General features: G+C 40.9%; 1 protein-coding gene across 2 annotated transcripts in view; it reads right to left on the reverse strand.

Moving 5' to 3' along the window:
• The window catches only part of phactr3b (phosphatase and actin regulator 3b), a 79,629-nt gene that overhangs the window by 39,854 nt on the left and 17,690 nt on the right, over positions 1-22,085 (reverse strand). The window contains exon 1 of one of the 2 annotated variants that reach the window (XM_072666350.1): positions 5,462-5,557. The exons of the other annotated variant lie outside the window; for it this stretch is intronic. The gene's annotated coding sequence lies outside the window, so the exon portion shown is untranslated. Of the gene's footprint in view, positions 1-5,461; positions 5,558-22,085 lie in introns of those variants that run through there. 2 annotated transcript variants of the gene reach the window in all.

The raw sequence follows: 22,085 nt of genomic DNA on the forward strand, positions 1-22,085 counted from the left end.
CATGCTCAATGCCGCACAAAAGTGATCATCTCTGATTTTCCTCCATTCCCCCAGAGAAAGAACCAGTTCACTGGCCGATGCAGAAAGACTGCATTGTGTCTGCCTCACATGGCCCAGACTCTATGGTAGTGTATTTATTGAACTGCTGGCTCACTGTGCTAAAACATCAGCATTTTGAGTCATACTACAAAACAGTCTTTTTTATTATTATTATTTATTTTTTAAATCATTTTCCATTAGTACAAGGGATGCACCGATCTGATATTAGGATCGGAAATCCATCGTGATATTAACAAAATTAGCTGGAACGGGTATCAGATAATTAGGCTGATCCACAGACCATTTCACTTTATTTTGTTGCTGTGAGACAGCACTAAATGTTTATATGTTTGCAATGTTTGATTACTGCTTGCATGTTTGGCCAAGCTACTTCTTTATTCTCGGGTTCAGCTGCTATATTATATTTAAAATTATTGTTTAAACTAAAGATACTACTTATTTTTAGCTACTTATTTGCAATTTTGGCTGATACATTTGATTATACAATTATTAATATATTGTAACTTGACTCCTTGACTCTTGATTCTTACAAATAAACAGGAGTTTGGTGCATTCATACATTTGGGTTAATTTGTTATGTTTTGTTTTACAAAGTTAGTAAAGTCATTTCTAAGTCAATCCTTATGCCTTAAGTCTCACATGGTGAGGTATATGGTTTTTATTATTAATTCAACATTGATAGCAGATTGGTATCGGGCATCGAAATATATGCAAAGTTTATGTATCGATATCTGAACTGAAAAAGTTGGATTGGTGCGTCCCTAATTAGTACATGACCATTTTCACATGTTTGTTTTGACCAACATGATACTGCATTTAAAATATCAACATTTTTTATCAAATTTATGTTTATTATTTATTCAAAATGAAAACCTTATTTTTTATAATCACTGTATGATTTGTATGTGTCTGTCATTTTGACCTACCACTTCGTCACACTAACTTGTTTTGTCTATAAATAATGTCTTATTGCTTTATATGACATAATTTGAGCCTTCAAAGCAAAGGCAAGCACTGGCATCTTTTTTATATTGTTTATTTGTTAATTTTTCATGTTAGACATTGTCTGTCCAGCTCAACCCAACCACCCTGTCAAACTAAATATATAGGAAAAACAAAAATTTTATCCAGTATTTGGAAAGATGTTTCATGTTGTAGAGTTTTTGTGTTCATTCTTAATAAAATATTTGAAAACTGCAACAAAAAAGTGCCACTCGTTTCACAGTTTTTTACTTTATACATTTTACTGCACTTGAAATCCTTCACAAATACAGGTTGTTTCTTTTTTAATGGTAATCCAGGTAAATGTAGTACATGTACATTTGTACATTGTAACAAGAAATTTATTTTATGGCACTGGCAGCAAGAGTGGCTCAAGGTTTCCATATCGGTGCATCTTTAATTAGCATAGGCCTCCGTTACTTTTTAGATACATTAGCCTTATAGCTCAAGTTTAAAATTACAAAAGAAAATGTCAGAAATCAAACAAGCCTTGCCTAACTGACTGCATAAAGGGAAAAGTCCATTCTAATTTGGCCCAGGCCTTTTCAAACACAGAGCCCAAAATCACCCTCTCAAGCCTTGCCCAGAGATTACCACCCTAATCCGCATCATTCACCAGCTTCATGCATCAGTCTGGAAGACAGACATCTGCTGGCTTGATCGCAGTCAAAAGACAGGCAGCTCCTGCCTCTTGGGGGCTTCTGAGACAGAGGCAAGACTGGGCCTTCTGAGCGAGCTGCACCATTGGGTCCAATGCAGTGTGTAGGGTGGGGTGAAGTGGCTGCTGAACAAGGAGGCCTGGGAGGTAGCTAAGACAGAAATAGGCTCTCCTACGCAGTCTGACGGAGACACAGCGCTGACACTTCAGGGACGGCACAGATGAGCCGTGGGCTGTGCCGCGAGTGCCGGGTTCTATCTCTGTCTCAGACTTTGCATTAATGTCACACCTACTAGCTCAGAGAAATCAACACCTGCTCAAACCTGATGAAAGATCTAAATATGAAATATTCAGGCATGGATATCATATGGATAGTGACAGATTATTTTTGAAAAGAGTGCAGGACTGAACCGGTCATAGCCATTACTGCGGTACTAAGTATGTCCCTTCTCTAAAATATTCAGCGTTCATAGAACTTAAAACCTTTGCAAAATTAAAATGTTAATATGTAAATACAATGGATCAGAGGTCCGATGTGTGCTCTGTTCTAGAGAAACTTACTGAGGCAGAATTGTTCTCTGTGGTGATGAATGAAACCAGATGTCCAAAAAGTTAAATGCCTCTAGAGGCTACATCAGAAAAATTATACTAAATGAGTATGAAAACATTGTCAGATGCCTAAAGCATTGTATTACAAAAGTTTGGGCCTAAAATATTCTACATGGAGAGCTACATTGCAGGTATTATAAGGAAAATATTAAGAATTATAATAAGAATGAACTTTCTGATATTTTACCATCAGTTCAGTAAAGAAAATGGTGCTATTTGTGCTGTAGGCATCTCAACCCCGGGTTGAATACATTTTGCTGTGATACAAGCGAGGGTATCATGGATATTATCAGTGCTTAAAGAACACTGCCCAACAGCACATTTCATTACAGAGAGTGTAATTAATGTTGTTTAATTAGATGAAGTGCAGCATTTAATTGGATGAAGTGCAGGATTTTGAATGTAACTCACTGTACTCAGTATGGGAGAGTACTTGAATATCAGTTGTTTAAGAATCTGTCGCTACTGATGCATTTTGTCTGCAAGCCAAAATATGACAATAAATAGTATGTATTGTGAAACTGTTTTTTAATATCATGAGAATATTTTTAACACATAGTTTCTATTTCCACCATCTTAAAGAAATCATGCTACTCTACAGTGCAACATTTTACATTAAACCACTCTAAATGACGGTTTCAGCTCAGCGATTTAATCATGCAGAAATTTGGAAATTAAATAGTTGGAATATGTCCATTTCTTTTCTGCTTATTACAGGTTGGCGAACCAGTGATTGCAAGCTTACACCTCCAGCTGTACAATAAAATGTCTGTTAATCATGATCACAATACTGGCCTAAATAATGCCACCATCATTGAGAGTTGCAATATGCAAGTGAGGTGATGTCCCTCACAAGTGTTTCTGAAAGCATTCAAGCTTTACTTACAAGAATTATAAATCATTTAGTTGAAAATAATGTAGGTCAGTTTAAGGCTGAAAACTGTAAATAAACCCTGTTCTGATTGTCCTGTCCTGTGCCTAATTCAGAAAGCAACACAATAAGCACCCCAGGCTGAATTGCTTCTTAGAACGTCAACATGAATGGGTGGGCTGACCTGCTGGAGGCTAAACAGGAGGATTTATGTACACATGTTGTACACATCATCAAAACATCAACTAGCTGCTTTGCAGCTTATTTTCCATACGGACTGTATGGAGGTATGCACTGCAATTATTAAAACTATAATAAGAGGCATAGGACAACTGCAGTCCATAACAATAGAAATATGACATTTGGTCCACATCAGCCCCAGTTATAGTACCGCTCTAACAGCCAGGCAGAGGAAATAGCAGCGAAAGCGCCATTCACTTCTCCCTCATGCTGTTCCCTCTACTCTCAATGACCCCTCATCTGCTCAACAGTGGCTTAGCCAACCACTAATCCTGTTAAATCATCCAGGCTCACTCAGGTTTGTCTACACTTTACCCATAATAAGAATAACATGCTTCATTGGGCAAGGATCAGCAGCATCGCCGCTGCTAATTACCGCACTGAGGTAATGACTGCAAATCCCATGCACCAGCCTGGAATATCAATACAGTAGTAATTCTGGGTGCTATTTAAAATGCATTATGAAACACCAAGCTACAGCCGTGCATTATGAAGACTAGGCTCGCTGGTGCTGTTTCTTTTCACTGATGGCTGGGTGGGTGGTTGTGGGGGGGAGGGGGGTGTGCATGGGCACCCCTTGGCCCTGAACGCAGAGAAGCAGGTCAAGCGGCTCAAGTCTGGTTCGCCCGACTAAACCAGCGGCGCAGAATCCAGGTCAAGCCTTTTAGTTGCTGCAGCTAGCATGGGCGCACCCTGGGTCAGGCTGCCGTTGCCATGGTTACCGCTCCGGATGCTGCAGAAAAGCCCCTCGGAGGCAGAGAGGCACGAAAGCATGAGAGGAAAATGGGGGGTTGCTGGGCGGACGGGGAGGCTGTTGCCACGCAGAGTGACAAGGAAGCCCGCCGCAGCCAATCAGGATCCACCAATGCATAATGCAAGTCAGGCATCCCTCTATTTTTAATCTGAGCGAGGTCCGGGGGATGTTGTTGTAAAAAATTGATCACGGGGCACGAGAGGGAACAGCTGGGTGAAAGGAAAAAATTAAAATAAAATGAAAAAACCTGTGTTTTTAGTAACCTAGCTGCAAATGCAATGCAAACTGTTCAGGCTGCTTGGAGAGGCATATGCATGACAAATCTGTGCTCTGAGCCTGACGTGATGCACAGCATGTGCTCACAGCAGGATAAACACTTTTGCCCATAAAATACAAAGAAACATAGTCTCTCACAAACGCTACATTTAAAATGTCAGCCACTAACTTCCGTTAGCACAAAAATGATCAAGCGGCATGCAAGGTGAAGGAACATGCATGCAGGAGTATGTTAAAGAAGACATTTCTGCATGCTTCACAAAAGTCATTCAGAGTGATCTGGTTCATTGATATGGTTCACTGTAGATCAGCTTATTAGTAGAAGAACCAGGGGTCAAAACATTTGCACATAAATACGGCCATTTTATTTACTATCCAAAACTACCACTAAACCTACACGCCCTACGTGTCCTCTGAGCGTTTTCATGCAGTGTTGATAATGCTAAAATAGTGGCAAAGCTGAGAAATATATTTATATGTTTTTTGGGAACTATTTTGCCTTACGACAGCTTGCATGAACCTCTGCAATTTTTTTTATATCTCAAACATAAAAACAAAAAACAAAACAATGTTTTAAGAAGCATATAATTGTTTAGATTTTGCATAATGCATTTTGTGAGGCATCATTTACAACCATTAAACACTTTGGACGTCTGGTTCTATTCATCACTGCTGTGAAGATTTCATACTTTCACAGTAAGTTTCTCTACAGCAAAGCATTTCACATCAAACCACTCTGAACATCTTTGTTTACATGTTAGTCATTTATCCAGAACTTTTAGAACATCTCTGAAATTCCCCTTTAAGCCACACTACTTTAAACGCAGCTGAACAAGTACTGCTGAAGCCCTGAACATCACACACCCACAGAAAGCAACTCAGACAGGGAACCGTCTCTGCTCAACATCAGCAAAATGCTGCATAATCAAGACATAACACCACAGACAGAGCACTTCTCCACACAAGCTGCTAGAGAAACACACACACTCACGCGTCAGGTCTAGTCTCTTCCCAAAAGGCGAGGTTTTAAACGCCTTTCCCCTCCGGAAAGCTCTTAATTGGAGACCTCACTCTTCCGCCGTAGCTCTTACTTCAGTGCGTTTAGGCGCGGGGAGTGTGGACACGCCCCCTAACTCTCAGACAGCAGAGCTTTGTTTGGAGGGAATCTCTCTTGAATGTTCTTCAGGGAGTTCGGGCAGACACCAAATCTCAGCTCCGGCGCGCGGACAAAAGTGCAGCTCTGTGCAGCTTGACAGGGAGCGCAAGTCTGCTGCGCGAGCTGCCAGCAAATCGACTCACTCGTGCATGCTCACCGCACCCTGCGGCCCTGGAGTAACCCACATCAGCCGCGTGCGTTCAGGACCACCTCAGTGTCCAAGAGCACATGCGCGTTGTTTTCTTTGTAGCCTAGCATGGAATGCGCGCTGTTTTCCGTATGGAGTCCCGACGGTGTGAAGGTAAAAAAAAAAAAAATAGATTATGAGACAAAAGATTATTCCCTTAATTTAATAAATAGTTTCAATAGGGATGCTGCCGGTTAACTGAGGGAACGGTTTATTAAAATGAGGGAACAGATTGTTAAACCGAAGGAACGATTTATTAAATTGAGGAACAATTTACTACATTGAGGGGACTGACTTTTTAATCAAGCGAAAATTTTCGTTTATTCAATTTATTAGTAAATCGAGGAAACTGGTTATTAAATTGAGAAACGATGTATTACATTAAGGCAACAGATGGAAGGATAAATGGTTTAAGTCTATAAAAAAATCGACCTTGGTACTTTAAGAGTTTTCTGTGCATTTTAAAAAAAAAACAAAAAAAACAGTAAAGCATTTCACATCAAACGGCTCTGAATGGCTTTGTTTACATCTTCATAATCAGTGAAATTACTCTGAATGCAATATGCAAGATGTTAGTATATGTCCCCAGCCCAACCCTGCCCTTTTAAAATGAAGCTTTGCTGAACATTGTGGACTGTTTTTCCAAGAGAACACCGCCTGCCTTCAAGTCCTCCTAGGAAGTTCCTAATTGCAACGTGTAGCTTAATTTCCCTTCATTTCAATGTGGTTTTGGAAATAACATAGACCTGCTGGGGAAAGTGTTTTTTGGTGTTTACATTTGTTTCCTGTCGCCCATAGAGCGCAAGTGGTGGCTCAGCAGTTAGAGCGCCGGGATATTGATAACAGGGTTGTGGGTTCGATTCCCGGGCTCGGCAAGCTGCCACTGTTGGGCCCTTGAGCAAGGCCCTTTACCCTCTCTGCTCCCCGGGCGCTGGAGTTGGCTGCCCACCGCTCTGGGTGTGTGTGTGTACTCACTGCCCCTAACACGTGTGTGTGTGAGTGTGTGTTCACTACCAGATGGGTTAAATGCGGAGGACACATTTCGCTGTACAGTGACAAATATGTGCACCTTTACCTTTTTATATTTAGCTAGCATTACTGCAGCAAAAGAAAGAGCAGAGCCTGACCATTAGCAGTGTTTTATCCTCTAAAAACATCAGTAGCATGTACTTATTAGTGTTTTTTTTTTTTTTTGTCATGTGTGAATGAGAGTAGCCATTAAAATAGATTTTAGAGCTCAGCATTAAAACTAAAATGCAATCAATTTAAAATACAATTGTCAGCGTTTATTATAGACCTGACCTCAACTCAAAAAATTAAGCCTCATCGACCCATCTAAATATCCCACTAGTAAAGAAAACTGTGGTGACATTCAAGTACGCTCGTCTCATAAATACAATATTTCTGACACAATTTAAAGGCAGCATTTAAACCTAGTCTTAGACTGTGCAGCACTTTGAATGGAGATCTTCCCATTGAAAGGAAAACATAGTCCATGACTAGGCTTAGTCCTCCTCCAGGAAATCTTTCCTAAATGTTCAAAAGTATCTAGGCACCCTCATTAATAACAGAGATGTTTAATTGTGCAAATGCAGCTTGAAGTAATTAAAGGCGTTAGCCACAGATTTATCTATATGTGTACTGGTAGAGAAAAGTCACTTAGCAGTGGCATGCCATGTGACATTCATTCAAATACCAGGCTCAGACAGGGAGACGTCCTTCAGGAATCTGCTCACAGATTCTCAGTGACTGACAAGTGGAGTGCTGTGTTTCCAAGAAGAGGGAAAATGGCGTACAGCAGCCAATCCAACCAGTTAACATGTCTGGGCTCAGTGGATTCAACAGGGAAAACCACAGATGGCGGTGGGTCGGGTCTACTTTAGCAAACAAATCCACGAAAGCTGTGCCATATTTGTTCTAAATCCTCTGGACCACCACTTTGCCTAGGCAAGTTGTTCAGGCCTGGCAGACATGCAGCTCACAAAGAGGCAAAGCAGGGATGCACCATTGTCAGCAGGATGTAAGTGAGGTGGATGGAGTTCTTTGACCATGCTTCCTTCTTGACTGGCATAGAAAACCATAGCCATGTTGTCCAACCATATTAGCACACGGGTTCAGTACCACAGCATCGGCAGAACATGTTCCCATGCCAGATTTCCACTGATAACATGCTGGTGCCAAACCATCCCCCTACCTAACAAGGACATGTCAGTCATGACCAATTCCTGTGTGAGGGGATCCCCCTCAGAGGCTCACCAGCTGTGCATCTATACATGGTGTGTTTTGTGTTTGTGTTTTTTACGATATCCAGATGTGAGCTCTGCAACCACATCTGGAACTGGCCAAGCTGCAGTAGATCCAAGGGGTTGACCGCTGAGGCTGCTGTCACCGCATCCAGTAAGTGTATGAGTGTGATAAATGTCAGGTGGCCACCCAGTCTGATGCAGCAAGAGGCCAAGATTGTCTCAGATGTGTGGGGGTCAGTAAGACCATCAAGAAACATGAGTCTAGATGTAGGCTGTGGGTGAAACTGCCGTCTCTGGTCCTGCAAATCTGTCAACAGGAGTCACAGGTGCAACGCCAATGTAGCCCATTAGTGGTATTCTGGGAAACGTTGTGCCACCAGTGCTGATGTCTCTCCCTGAGCTGTTCTAGATTTTAACATCAGGAGTTCGAAACTGGCCGGCTTGATGCATTGCGGCTGTCTTGTAACTCTTTAGAGAAAGTACTTGTGTTTGAGACACAAATAATGTTTTAGACATGCTTCGAAGGCAGCTATTTGTGGCATCACAACACCAACAACTTGTTGGTAGTTCTTAGCATTTAGTTAGCCGTCACTGTTTTTTAATCCAGTGAGAATTTAAAGTAAGAATAAAGCTCAAATGGTCAAAAGCCCCAAGGTTTTTATTGACCAGATAAAAACAAGTTCATGAGATGGAGAGACGAGATAAAGGAGGAGGGGAGGGGGGACAAACAAGACTACAGTTACCATAGCAATACTCCTAAACCACTACAGTGCCCACTATACTATGCAAATTTAACGACTTGTAGCTTAATCCCAGGTCACACTAGCAGGTGACTCGCTTATGTTGCCCAAAGTTTGTCTTTTGTGGGTGTGTTTGAGGCTGCTCTTGTTGTCGCATGTGTCCATGTACAAATGTAATCATAATTATAATCAGTCCTAATTAGAATAACACCGGTTATGACCCTTTCTTCCACGTTTAGCACTACACTGTTGAGAATAATAATACAATAGTTGAGAATAACAATAGTTTATTTGCATAAAACATCTCAACTCTTCTGGTAGTTTGTCGCTCTGTGGCAGTGTCCCTTGATGCTTGCCACTAAATTGTGGCTACAAATTGCATACTCCCACAGGAAATGACTGGTTGCTTGTCATTTTGTCACCTGCTAGTGTGAAGGCACGCAAAGGTTTATGGACGGTGTGCTAGTGATGGTTTAGCTAAAAGACACCTGCAGCTGAACATAAACAGACCTAATAAAGAGAAGAACATGCCAAAGGACAATACAAACGCAGTAGCTGTTTAGCTAAGATTAGTAAGAGTAGTTTAGCCAAACAGCTAAAGCTGTGTTGGAAAGAATGTTTTTTTTAAATTGAATAGTTACAATTACAAGCTCATTGAAGGATGTTGCTATGCTGCGTAAAAAAAAACCCCAGCCAAACGGAGGCACTCCAGCGAGCAAAATTTTATGCAAACACTTGATCCGGACATGACTGGGTGCTTTCCTCCCTCAGAATATGGTCTGTGTAGGCAGAGTTTCAGACATAGCCAGTATATCAGGCACAAAAGCTGGAGGAGTTCCTGGAGGCGTTAGCAGGAAACCATGGTGGAGGCCACCAGCAGTATCGGGCCTCTGAATTACTCTGTACATGCACCGTAGGTAGACAACCTTTGGGAGCTAGAGCGGAAATGGGTAACCCTGGTGGGGGCTACATGCCAGAGGAGGAGGAAGAAGTGGAGGTAGCATCCTCGGAGCACAAAGAGTCGTGTCTGAAAAAGATTTCACAGGATTACACATTGAAAGAATGTCAAAATACAAATTCTGCTGCAGCTGAAAAAAAACTGCATGCTGGTGAAGTGCTAGTTTAGCCCTGAAAGGGTTAGAGCCTAGTTGTCACAGCACATGTAAGGATGCTATGAGCTCCAGGATGGCAGATGAAGATTTCTTATTTATAGGCCTTTCTTTGATGTTGGCCACTGAGTGCTTCTCAGTTCAAGGTCAGCATCTGAGTTTTGCGTCTGATGCTGGAACATACATGGAACAGTCAGAGCCTTCCTCAGAAGATGCGAAAGACAAAATTCAGTCAATTTGCTAGTGGTGGGGTTTGTGAATAGCAGTGCTAGTCTTGGCAAACTAGCTGTAGCTGATGTTAGCTTATCCACCTTTTTTACAGACCCAGACCAAATTGGGATTTCTTAGTTTTTTTCACTGTGTTCTATGTACTGCCTTCTCATGGCATTGTCAAACATTTACTACTTTGACTTTACTTTGACATTACTGTTGACTAACATCATTAACTGTGATGAAGTGTTTGTTACAGAATTCACATCGGCCCTACAGGTTTTTAGAGTGAAGAACTTTATTGATCCTGAACCTGAAAAAGTACTATTTTCATCCTCTCTCTGGTTGGCCTAAGACCACAGATCTCTCCTTTTGCTGTTCTTCGCTTTTTGGGGAAGTAGAGAAAATCTTTTTTTAAATTGTTAGACGTGCAAAATGTGACACGGCAGGTTTTTGGCATGGTGCCACTAGCATTTCCAATTTGGAGTCAGCACTCAGACCGGGTTTATTTTTATTTATTTATCCAAATGGAGGCATGTTCATTCAGACAACAGGAAGGTGATGTATGCCTGCTCTCATCTATTGTTATATTGATATTTTATTGTTATTGTTATGTTCAAGTACATGAAGTATTGTATTTTCTATTTAGCAGAAGTGCATCAACAGGATGAAAAAAAAAAAAATTCTGGCAACTGTATCTGGACAGCTTCTGGGCAGTAATTCAGTGCGGTATGTGGGCCGGATGTAGCTCAGGATTGGCTCATATTGACATGCTGGCTGGGGACCATATCCTAAATATGCTCAGAAAAATGCACTGTGATGCAATTTATCACAATAATGCTAAAATATTGTCGTCATTGGAGTGTTGCTAGGTGATTGTGATGGTGTTTCTAGGTGGTTTGCTTTGCTAGAGTACCCCAAGTGGTTTCTATGGTGTTGCTGTGGTATCTCAGGTGGTTGCTGTGGTCTTTCTAAGTGGCTGCTGTACTATCCCCCATGGTTGCTATGGTATTGCTAAGTGGTTTCTAGATAGGAGCTATAGTGTTGCATAGTGGTTGCTATGGTATTGCTTAGTGGTTACTAAGGTGTTGCCTATGATATCCCAGGTGACTGCTAGGAAGTGACTGCTGTAGTACCACATGTGGTCATTTTGGTGTCACTAGTGCATTTGTATAAATGTGACTTAAGAACGCACCAACCCTTTCACCCCATTGATTTTATTTTAAAATTCTGTTAAAGAAAATCCATTGGTATGTGGCAACCATACGTTCCAATCTAAAAGCTGTATACAAGACCGACTTGCACTCAGAGTCAGGCTGAACAACCATGTCTTCAGGTTAAGAAGTGCAGGATGGGTTTATGCGGTAAAAATCCTACATAACATACAGAAACATAATAATGACATAATAAGAGATGATAGAAGGCTTATCATCTTAGAGTTTTGAGTGCATTTTGAGAAGCTACATTTCATATCGTTCATGAACATTACTCAAACTGGTACACACACTAAAGTGCTGTTACATACATTAAACCTTAGCACTGCTTTTTTTCTAATTGCACCTTCTCTGACTGAAATCACAGCCTACTTGAAAGACCTCAGACTGCCTCTGCACATTCCAGCACTTCTACCCATGCTCCTGCGTACCAGTTATACAATTCAGTATAGTCTACTTTCTTTTCATCCAGCTCCCAATTGCAGCTAGCCTACAGCGTCTCCTTTTATTTCACAGAGGGTGATCTGTGGACGTTTTACATAATGTTTTCCATTCATCACACATCTGTGCAGGAGAAGGTCTGCTATAAGAGCCTGGATAATGTCTAGAATATTAGCACTCCTCTGATTTTATTCAGGGTAGCCAATTTTCACATCTTCGGCCCCGTAACTGGCGGCGATTGTTTACTTCGCTGTGACACAGCAGAGACTGCAGCTTGAGGCACTAGAGATGTCATATGACACACTGATTTACTGTAAACAGCAAGGGACAGAAGCTGAGGCTGACCGTGCCAAGACCATCTTGCGTCTCTGGACTAATAGTGTGCTATTACAGCTGTCCAGTCATGTGTAGGATGGGAAGGAGCACTGCTATAAATGATGCTTTTGACAGACATTTACCACAGGTTAAAGGAATGCTTAAGTGTGCTACAAATGGTTCTGGCTATAGAAGAACCACATCTGGTTCCATAATAACTCATATGTTTATGACAAACATGGTTCTTAATGGAATCAGAAGTGGTTCTTTTACGGCATCGCTTGAGAGTGTACAGTCAGTTATCACAGTTAATCATTTTGATGTGGTAGTAATGTTTTGTGTGCATTTTTGTAGGAACATTAATGGGAATTCTGGGCTGATATCCAATATTTTTCATGCACGTACAGTGCTGTGGTATATTTATATGTAGAGTGTTTGATCTAGACAGCAAACATCCATCTATCCATCTATTTATTTTATTAATCGTTTCTTCCTGGTCAGGGTCATGGTGGGTCCAGACCGTACCGGGAATCGTTGAGCACAAAGCAGGAATAGCATGGCAGTCCATCACAGGGTGCAGTAAACACAAATCTAGAAGTTGTGCTTAATTCAATTGCACAATGAAACACTGTTGGGCTAAATCTCTGGTGGGCTAATACGCAAGGATGCGGGACAGTAGTGCACGGACAAAAGAGAAAATGCAAGACAAGGTGCATAGACAATAAGTACATTGGACAATAAATACAGTACAGTAAATACAAAGATGGCATGATGCATGAACTGTGTGAATATGTAGTCCAGCAATTACAGCTGTGTGTTTGTATGTATTAAGGCAGAGTTCGGTGTGTTCAGGTATAGTATGTTGAGGTAATGAGTATAGCAGCTGGTGAGGTAGAGAGTACAGTACACAGCTTAGTTACAGTAGAGGGAATTCCGGTTAAGCCCAAACGGTCCCTGAGCTGGTGGAGCGAACTGGGAGGATCAGAGTGATCAGTAGCAGTCTGTATGTATGTGTTTAGGTTGTGATTGGCGTTGGACACCTGCTCATTCATTGTTTCATCTGAAATCAAGGCTATTGCGTTAGTGAGGTCAGGATGTTGAATGATCACCACCCTACCTCATCCCCAACCCACCCACCATTGTTCTTGCTAGCCCAGGGGATAGAACCATCAACCTTCCAGGCCCAAGCCCACTTCACTAACCTTTAAGCCACAAATGCCCCTTATTTCAGGAGCTCCTTATTTTTACTGTTCCAAAAATAAATGTACCATATTGATACACCGCTGCACAATATCAAACTGAATTCTGAAGCATTAAACCTCCAAGCAACACATGCTGTATGTTCTTTTAGCAGTACTTATATGAACACCCACTCACAATAGGTATACATTATACTGTCTACGCTCAAGCAAGCACCTTTAACAGAGCCTCGTTTTCATTCTGTACAGTTTCGGCGGCTCAGGTTGTTGTGAGGTGGTGAAGAGACAGCTGAAAAAGCACTACAGTCTTTAAACCAACACAGCTAGCATCCCTGTGGCAGCGCGTGGAATATCAAAGAGGCTGATGACGCATGGCAAAATGTCAAGAGGTTTGTTTTGTCGCCATATGCCTCCGTTTCCACACGAGCGTCCGTGGGCTTGCTAACAAACGGCCGGCGCTAACTGGGCCGTGTTGTAAAATTGATTAGTCGTGGTCCAATTTTGTTGAACGTGTGTCCTCTCTTGCCTCCGGCTCGCCCTGCTACGTCCATAATTGGCATGTAACAGGAGCTTCCTCAACTGGGCTTCTCTTCAGGGCAACGAGTGCTTTAACTGAATGTTTATTGTGACAGCGATCAATGTGCCTCTGGAAATAGAATCCTCTGCGGTTTTCCGACAGCTTTTTCAGGGAGACGGTGTGAACGCTACAGACAGTAGAAGGGTAGGAGAGGCCTCAAATATAATAAATCAAAAGCTACTGAAAGGCTTCATATGCCTCTTGGGAGAGGAGAATGGAAAGTAACAGCACTGAACAGGGGCAGCATATCACTATTGAGCATAATCACATTATATACAGTAATGATTGCGGTCAAAGAGAAGGCAAGACTAGTGCAAACACAGTCTTGTGGTCAGTCCCGAGAGACTACACGTGATGGGGAGTGCTAGCCACAACATTAGCAGCTGCGCAGCACAAATCTAAGCCTCAAAGAGACCTCTGTAGTTACAGAGCTATGCCTGATAAGTGCTTTACAATTGATTTTCCAGCACACTGAAAGCATACCTTAACTGAATAAGAAGCAAAGTATTGATAGAGCAGGAGTACATTGAAGGGCAAAAACAATCTTGTTTACATTTAGCATTAAATATTCAAAGGCGCTGAGTTTGTGGATTCCTTTCTGCCGTGGTTCTCGTCCCTGAGGCATCTCCAGCACTGTCACAACAAGGTCTTGGTGAGCTTGTTAAAAGGAACACTGCAGCGTGTTTTATCCTCATCCTTATCTGCTACATCTGTAGCTGCATGGTCGATTACCATGGACAATCATTTTGACACATTTCGCTGCACTCCGAAATGAACACACTTAAACTACAGGCTAAAGGGCAGATGCTGAATTCAGCTGAGTAAAGTAAAAAAAAAAATAAATAAATAAAAAGTAGTGAAGAATGTCAATCTGTGTAGTTTACCTTTCAGATCTGGGACTAGTTGTTCTCTCCGGAAGTCCATAGTGTTTTTTACAGGCTCCAGGCTGAGGTTAATGGACATAATAAAACCTTACAGCAAGAGTTCCTTAACTTTTCATGCCATTTTGCTCATTTGTGTGACCCACCAAATAGTGATATGTGTAATATATAATATGTGAAATAGCATAAAACATATCCTAAACGCTTTAAAAAGTTCTGACGCATTAACCATCTAAGCATTGGCCTTATCACGATTGGAAGATGACAAGTTTGATCCCCAGCAAAACCAAGACCATCCACGGCAGTTCAAGACAGTATAATTGGCTCACTCATTTGGTTGAGAAGGATGACTCTTCCATGTTTGCAAGCACCACACTGAGGTGGGAAGAGGGGTGTGTGTGTTAGCTGACATAACAGAATTGACAGTTAGCGCTCTCCTCCAAGTGTGTTTAGCTGTTCAATGATGTTGTGTTAGTGGCAGTTTTAACTTGTGGCTGGCTGGTTTCATGTGCTTGGAGGAAGGACATGCTAGCATTCGCCCTCTCAGTGCTATTCTGGGGTACAAATTGGGGCCAAATAAGGCTGAACGCTTCCTTTTCACTACATTTTCAGCTTAGTATACTGAGTAAAACTGGACTATTTAATCAGCTACATTAGAAGGGTACCCAGATCTGTACACTGGTGGGCGTTACTTTTAGCGTGGCCATGTCTGGTGCATGATTGGAGTGTAATGATTGTAGTAACGGGCAATTTGCTGCTGTAAAAATTGTTTCGAAGTTTGGACCAAACCTGCACAGGAGTGCTTTTCTTGTGGCAGTGATAAAGAAACTAAGCAATTCGTTTTCTGATCTAAAATACAGTCCAAATACAGGCTTATGAATATTTTGATAAGCTCCTCTCTGATTGGCTGGTTTACCTCAATGGCTCACTCAAAAGCCATATAGTGTAGCATATCATAGCATTATTTTTAGCACTGAAACAAGAATACTGTAATTATTTCAATTTCAGTGTTGCCAGTTAGCTTTAATATTCTGAGGTTTGTGGTTCAGCTAGTATTAGCTTTTAGCCAGTATGATTAAAAGCTCTTTCTTCCCTGGCTTTTGCTTCTTTATGCCCCACTTTTGACCTCCCCTATTCCCGGACGGTTTAGGCCTCAGACAGAGGCCTGGTGCGTGCACTGCCATTGTATGTGCTTCGAGCCACCACTAAAGGACGCATTTCTGGACATGCTAAGAGATACAGAACTGTCACTGAAAGTGAAAGAAGCATGTGAACAGATACAGTACAGTATTATTACAGGATTTTACACCAATATGACTTTGGTTATGCAGTGTTACAAAGTTCTCCCAAGTGTTTTTCTGCTTTACCAAAGTTACATAGTGTAGTTTCTGGCATGCTGAGCCAGGAGTAGCAAAGATAGGGGCAGCACTCTCCCTATTACAGGTCAGTGGAGCATCACAATGATTTTAAACCTGTTACAACAGATTTGTAATGTACCGAACTCTGATTATTCAACCACACCTTTGTAATTACAGTACATACAATATAGTTTTCCATTCTATGACGGTAGAGCTTTTTTGCTCTGCTGCTTCAGTGTAAATTTAAATTTTTAAAGGGTTCATAAGAACACAAGAGCTCCCAGCTCTCACAATGATCTTATTCTAACACGCTTCCTGTTAGAATACACCAGTTTTTACTTTCAAGTTATACAATCACATATTAAATATTTAGTCACAGAATTACACCTTGAAATTACCGTCCTGTGCCACAAATGCAACAATTTAACCAAAGCAATAGTGCTTAGGTTGAAAAAACAGTGGAATATTCCTTTAAATGATGTCTGTCAAAGGGTTCCCAGTGTTATGAGGTATCTAATCTAATTGCAGCTGAAGTGTCTCTGTTCCGCACCCACGCTTGCAGGCTGGCAGTAGCAGTGTTTCTCAGTCACGTTGTGAGCACTAGCTGTTGTTTCTTTTTCAAACACGACATTGACCTTTGAGTCACTTCCATGTAACCCATTTTCATCAGAACGCCGGGCAGAACATGTAATTATCGTACATGCAAATTACTGAGGGTGTGCGTGAACGGCTCCCTGGTCGGACTTTTCAACTTAACCTCCAGACAGAAACTAACAGCCTCAGGTCCCTTGGGTCCTCTATCAAATCATCCACTTCTAAATCGGCCGAGTCATCCATATTCATGTACAGTGTAGTGTATGGTGCCTGACAACAGCAAAGTGCCTCTGACTCACAGAGACAAGATTGTCCTGGCTTTTTCAGACGTATACATAATGCAGTTAATGCACCTTGCCATGAATTATGTGGATACTGCTGTGAAATTGATCACCATGGTTAACAGTGCGGCCTACGACTCCAAGCAGTTTTACATTACTTCACAATGAACATTTACAATCTGCCGACAATCTGCAGAGTCCAAGCCAAATACAGCTGTACAGCATGCACTTCAACTACATTAAGGGTTGTAAAACCAATCCAATTTGGCTAAATTTTATTTAAGCCACTACATTTAAGCTAACCGTGGTTATCTGGCAGTAGTGTCTTATCATATTTATGAGGTTTACACCACGTGCACAAGTACAATAAAGTTAAGACTGCCACTTTTCTTAAAATGTGACACTAAAATAGCTGAAAATTGATTTTCTGCTATGTACACACTCTAAATGACTGGTTTATGGTGGATAGTCTATATAAAATGTGAGCACAAATGCACAAAGCTATGTTGGGAGGAAAAAATACACTGCACACTAAGATCAAAACCTCATCTCAAATGTGAAGCATGGTGGAAGAGGCATCAAGATGCGGAACTGCTTTGCAGCCTCAGGGTCTGGAAACATTGTGATTAATGAAAGAACAATGAATACAAAAGCGTATCAAAACATTTTCCAGGAGAATGTAACGGCAGTCAGGCAAGCATCACAAGCTGAACAAACGCCTTTCAAACATGAAAGAAAAGCTGGTGACTGCAGTTTCTGGATTTCCTGAATTAAACTATAATATGAATAAATAAAAATGTGAAATCTAGATTATCTCATTCCCATGTCTTACTTACAGTATGTGTCTAGTTGCACTTGTTCTTGACACATGTTGCCGTGCCAATGCTTGGTGAGTCTGGAGATCCAGTATGGTGAAGTGCATTGAAAATGAGTACCTTAGTAAGGCATGGGAACAAGATCTCGTTCTTTTCCCCATGCCATACTAAGTCGTGGCCAAGACTTGGTTATTTTTGCTAGATGTTGCTAGCGGGTCTCCGTTAATGGTGGGGGGGCTAGTTTAGGGTGGAGCAGTCTATGACCTTAAGCTAAAGAGATGTTAGATGATGCAACAGTCCTGACTATTCATATGCTGTGGCATGACCTAAAGGGGGCTGTACTGATAAACGAAATAAGGCAGATTTGCAGGGAGGAATGGTCAAACATTCATCTTCAGCATTTGCAGGAAGTATTTGGTAGGGGTGACTGCTGCTAATGTGGGATCTACAGGTTATTAATCTCAAGGGTTCACTTACATTTGCTTGAAACATTTGTGTATGAAATCACCCCTCAAAGAATATTATTTTCTATCATGTCCACAATGCTGAGAGAGAGAGAGAGAGAGAGAGTGAGTGAGTAAGAGAAACAGAGTTGAGTAGTTGACAAAAGGGACGCAAGCCAGCTATCCGAGGCCCAGTCTGGCACTATTCATGTTTCGCCCCTGAGCTGAGCTCACAGTCTAGCGCTATCTGCCACTCACTTGTGTCCTTCCTCAGAAGCAGAATGTTACTGGATGAAGGACTGTACAGAGTCATTAAGCATTAGGCACAACAGCCAGAATCTGGAAGACGACTGGAAACACCGCAGTGCTGCATTACAGTAAAGCCACAAGCTAACACAGACTGAGGAGGCTTTCTGGCAAAGCCTCAAAGCTGCGTCTCCCCAGAGGATTGGATTTCATTAGAGTTACAAAATATACCTTTTCCCAAGCACAGTGTTTCAGTCAATAAAGGCATGTAAAACATGTTAATGCTGACTTTGATTTACAGTCACATGCTAACACAAAGATACACTCATTCCTTCCCACCTTAAAGGGAAGTATTTTTCAGTGAAACCTCTATTAACCGTATCTGTGACGTACCACAACATTGGGAAAACGCATGTAATGCCTGACATAAAACAGTGATACATAAATTAAGATTTTGTAATATCACATTTTGTTGTATCTTAAACAAAAAATCTCAACTCCTAATTGTCTATCATTTAGCTCATATCAATTAAAACTTCTTAAAAAGTCTTTTGCTAAATCTTTTGCTAACATATGATTAAAATGAATTAAAATAAAAAACTTTTGTCCAATTGATGATTTTCTACAACATAACATGGATCTGAGGAAAGGTGTATTTAAATTGCCTGAATACTTATATGAAATAATTGACGAGGTTTAAAAAAAAAAAAAAGTAAAAACCCAGTACCTATAAAAGATATTTTGTTGTTTTTATAAATGGAATCATGCTCAATATAATTAATAATTAGACTTTTTTATTATTTTACAAGAATTTATAAAAAAAATATTGTAAAAAGTAATATTGTACTGTACCTGCATCTACACCACCCCTTCTAAATACAAATAAAGAAAATAATGCATAGGTTTGCACATAAAACCTGCAGTATCAAAATTAAGCACATCCTCAAACTCAGATTTGCCTAGGAACTAAACTAAATACTCATTCTTAATTTCATTTTGTAATAGGATGGTAAATGCTTGCACTTCACTCATAGTCTAGTAGGACTGTAAGGGTTTGGGTATTTTCTTTTTTTTTATTAGAAGATGAGACAGGCATGTCCAAAGATCATGTATCATTTGATATGCATGCCTTTAGCGTTACAATGTCTGTATGTGGTTGGATTTGCAGCTCTCATATTCCTAATAGCGAATTGATCGTGTGACCCTTCTGTAAACCCACAGCTAAACATATGCCTAGCATGCCCAGAATCTAATCTAGCTCAAAAATACTATCTTATCCAGTGTTGCAGCATCCAGATGTTGATGTCTCTGAACATCTGTGCAAAGGTTAGAAACCTCCAGTCTCCAAGTCATGTGGATTAGCTCAGTCTTTTTGCAACCCAAGAAGGGAAATAGCTTTACAAACCAGATGTTCCCTATAATAGTGGTTACACTGTGAACACTCTTTAGGTACCATTTTGTGCTTTCTACAATGGTGACCCAGAGCTCCATTGCTGAGAAGAGGGATTACGGGACATGTAATAGTGACACTAAAATATTGTTGTATGTAGAAAACATCAATAAGGGTCATTTCTGTTCCTAATGGTAGTGTTCTCTTTATGTAGGGAACATGAATTAGGGGAACTATCTTCTATTTTCTTTCTTTATAACAGTGCTTTATAATATAAAGTATAGTATAGCATAGCACTGTTTTTCTAAAGTATGGGATGATTAGGGGACCATTCATTTTGCCTATGATAATTATATATAATATAGTACAGTACAGTATAATATAGTACTGATTTTCTAATGTAGGGAATGGTAATTTGGGAAACACTTTCTATCCCTGTAACAGTGCTCTATATTAAATATGATAGTATAGTATAGTACAGTATAATATAGTGTAGTCCTGCTTTTCTAATGTAGGGAATGGTGATTAAGTATTATTTTTCTAGTGAAATTGTGATTTGGAGGCCACTCCCAATACAGCAGAAGACTCATTATTACTATTGTTACATCAACGCTGTTTCATACAGGTCTCACAGTACAGATCACTGTCTTGCTGAAATAAGAGTGTGGAGACTCTTTCTGAATGAACCATTTCCTCAGTGCCATAAGAGACTAGGAATCGTCGCCTGAGGATGAGCTTTAAGTTAAAATCTCTCTCTCCTCATTACCTGCTTTCTTTCTTTCCGTTCTTTCTTAATTCTCCCCCTCTCTCTCCCTCTTTCATGTTAGCATAAGCTTCAGCCTGTACTCAAAAGCAGCTGTGCATGGGTGGCAGCCTTTTGGCCTAATTACAGCTTGAAAAAAAGGAAATGAAGAAGGATGTCTTCCTTCACTGCAAAAAAATCCTCCATTTTAAGCTCTTAGCATTCGCCTCAAAGCTTGGCAGTTTTTCTTTGATTGATGTGCACCAATAAATGAAACAGACCTTCCAATTAGAGAAGAGATGGCACACAACCAATGTTCCTTTTTCTAAACACCCCTTCTGATGAATGCATCGGCTTTTTTAAGTTGCACCCATTGCTGACACAGGTGTGCAAATGCAAATGCGCACACCCACACACAAACACTGGCATGCAGTCTCTAGTGTGCACCACATATCCAGTCCACTTCCAAAGAACTGTACTGTGGTTTGTTATACATATGAACGCAACACAGACCAAAGCTCGGAATCAGTAAACATGGCCCAAGCGCATTCAAAGCCTTTTGTAAATACACTCACATCAATCATATAAGCTAGTAATGCACCCCGTTTTTGCAAGTTTATAGATGCAGTAATTCACATGAGGCTATGCACTGAAAATGATCCGTAATTAAAACCCAAACCGAACAAGTTATTTCAGAGATTTCATTTTAGTTATTGCAGCCAAATGTTTGTCATAAAATTTGCCTGATCAGTACTTTTGACATTTTTGACTGCAGCAATATATAATTTTCTGCTTTGGTCTGGACGTAGAGAGCTAAAAGTAGGCTAGCATGCTCACGTGGCTCGAACACTCTTCTACCCCACAGGAAGAAATACACAGCTAACAAGATGACATCAAACAGTGTAAGTATGTACTATTTCAGGCTGCATTTGTTACAGGATTGGACTTGATTTATTTCGTTTTTTTCTTATATTGTCCCAACAACGATGCCCATCAATGCTGATATGCGTGTTACAAGGTTGTGGTTTGACGTTAGTGGCATTATGCTGCATTTTGTAGCATTTGTTAGTTTCTGTAAATGTTGCGCAGGGAGGACCAGGTGGGTGTGTTCTCGTGTGCAGTGTTTTGATGTGCTTCAGCTCTGCAAGCATTTAGGTCAGCGCCTGAAACATTCATAGGGAATATACGCCGGGATTGAGCAGGCATGGGTAATGCCTTCTTTCAGCCAGACATGTCTACTTGGTGCAGCATTCTGCAGACAGCTTATGTGTATGTGTAGGCAGCCACCCATCCACCACCGACCTACGCAGTATCTTCATTGACTCTGTCCGGATCTTTTCAAGACAGGCTATGGAACATATCCTTCACTGTGGTTCACTGTAACACATGTCCTTAGGGTTCTTTTTTGCGTCTTTTTCATTCTGTCTAATTGGGCAGAAATGCATGAGCTTTACACATGGGCAACTTAATT

The sequence above is a fragment of the Salminus brasiliensis genome, chromosome 21 (genome assembly GCF_030463535.1).
Source record: "Salminus brasiliensis chromosome 21, fSalBra1.hap2, whole genome shotgun sequence".
Lineage (NCBI taxonomy): Eukaryota > Metazoa > Chordata > Actinopteri > Characiformes > Bryconidae > Salminus > Salminus brasiliensis.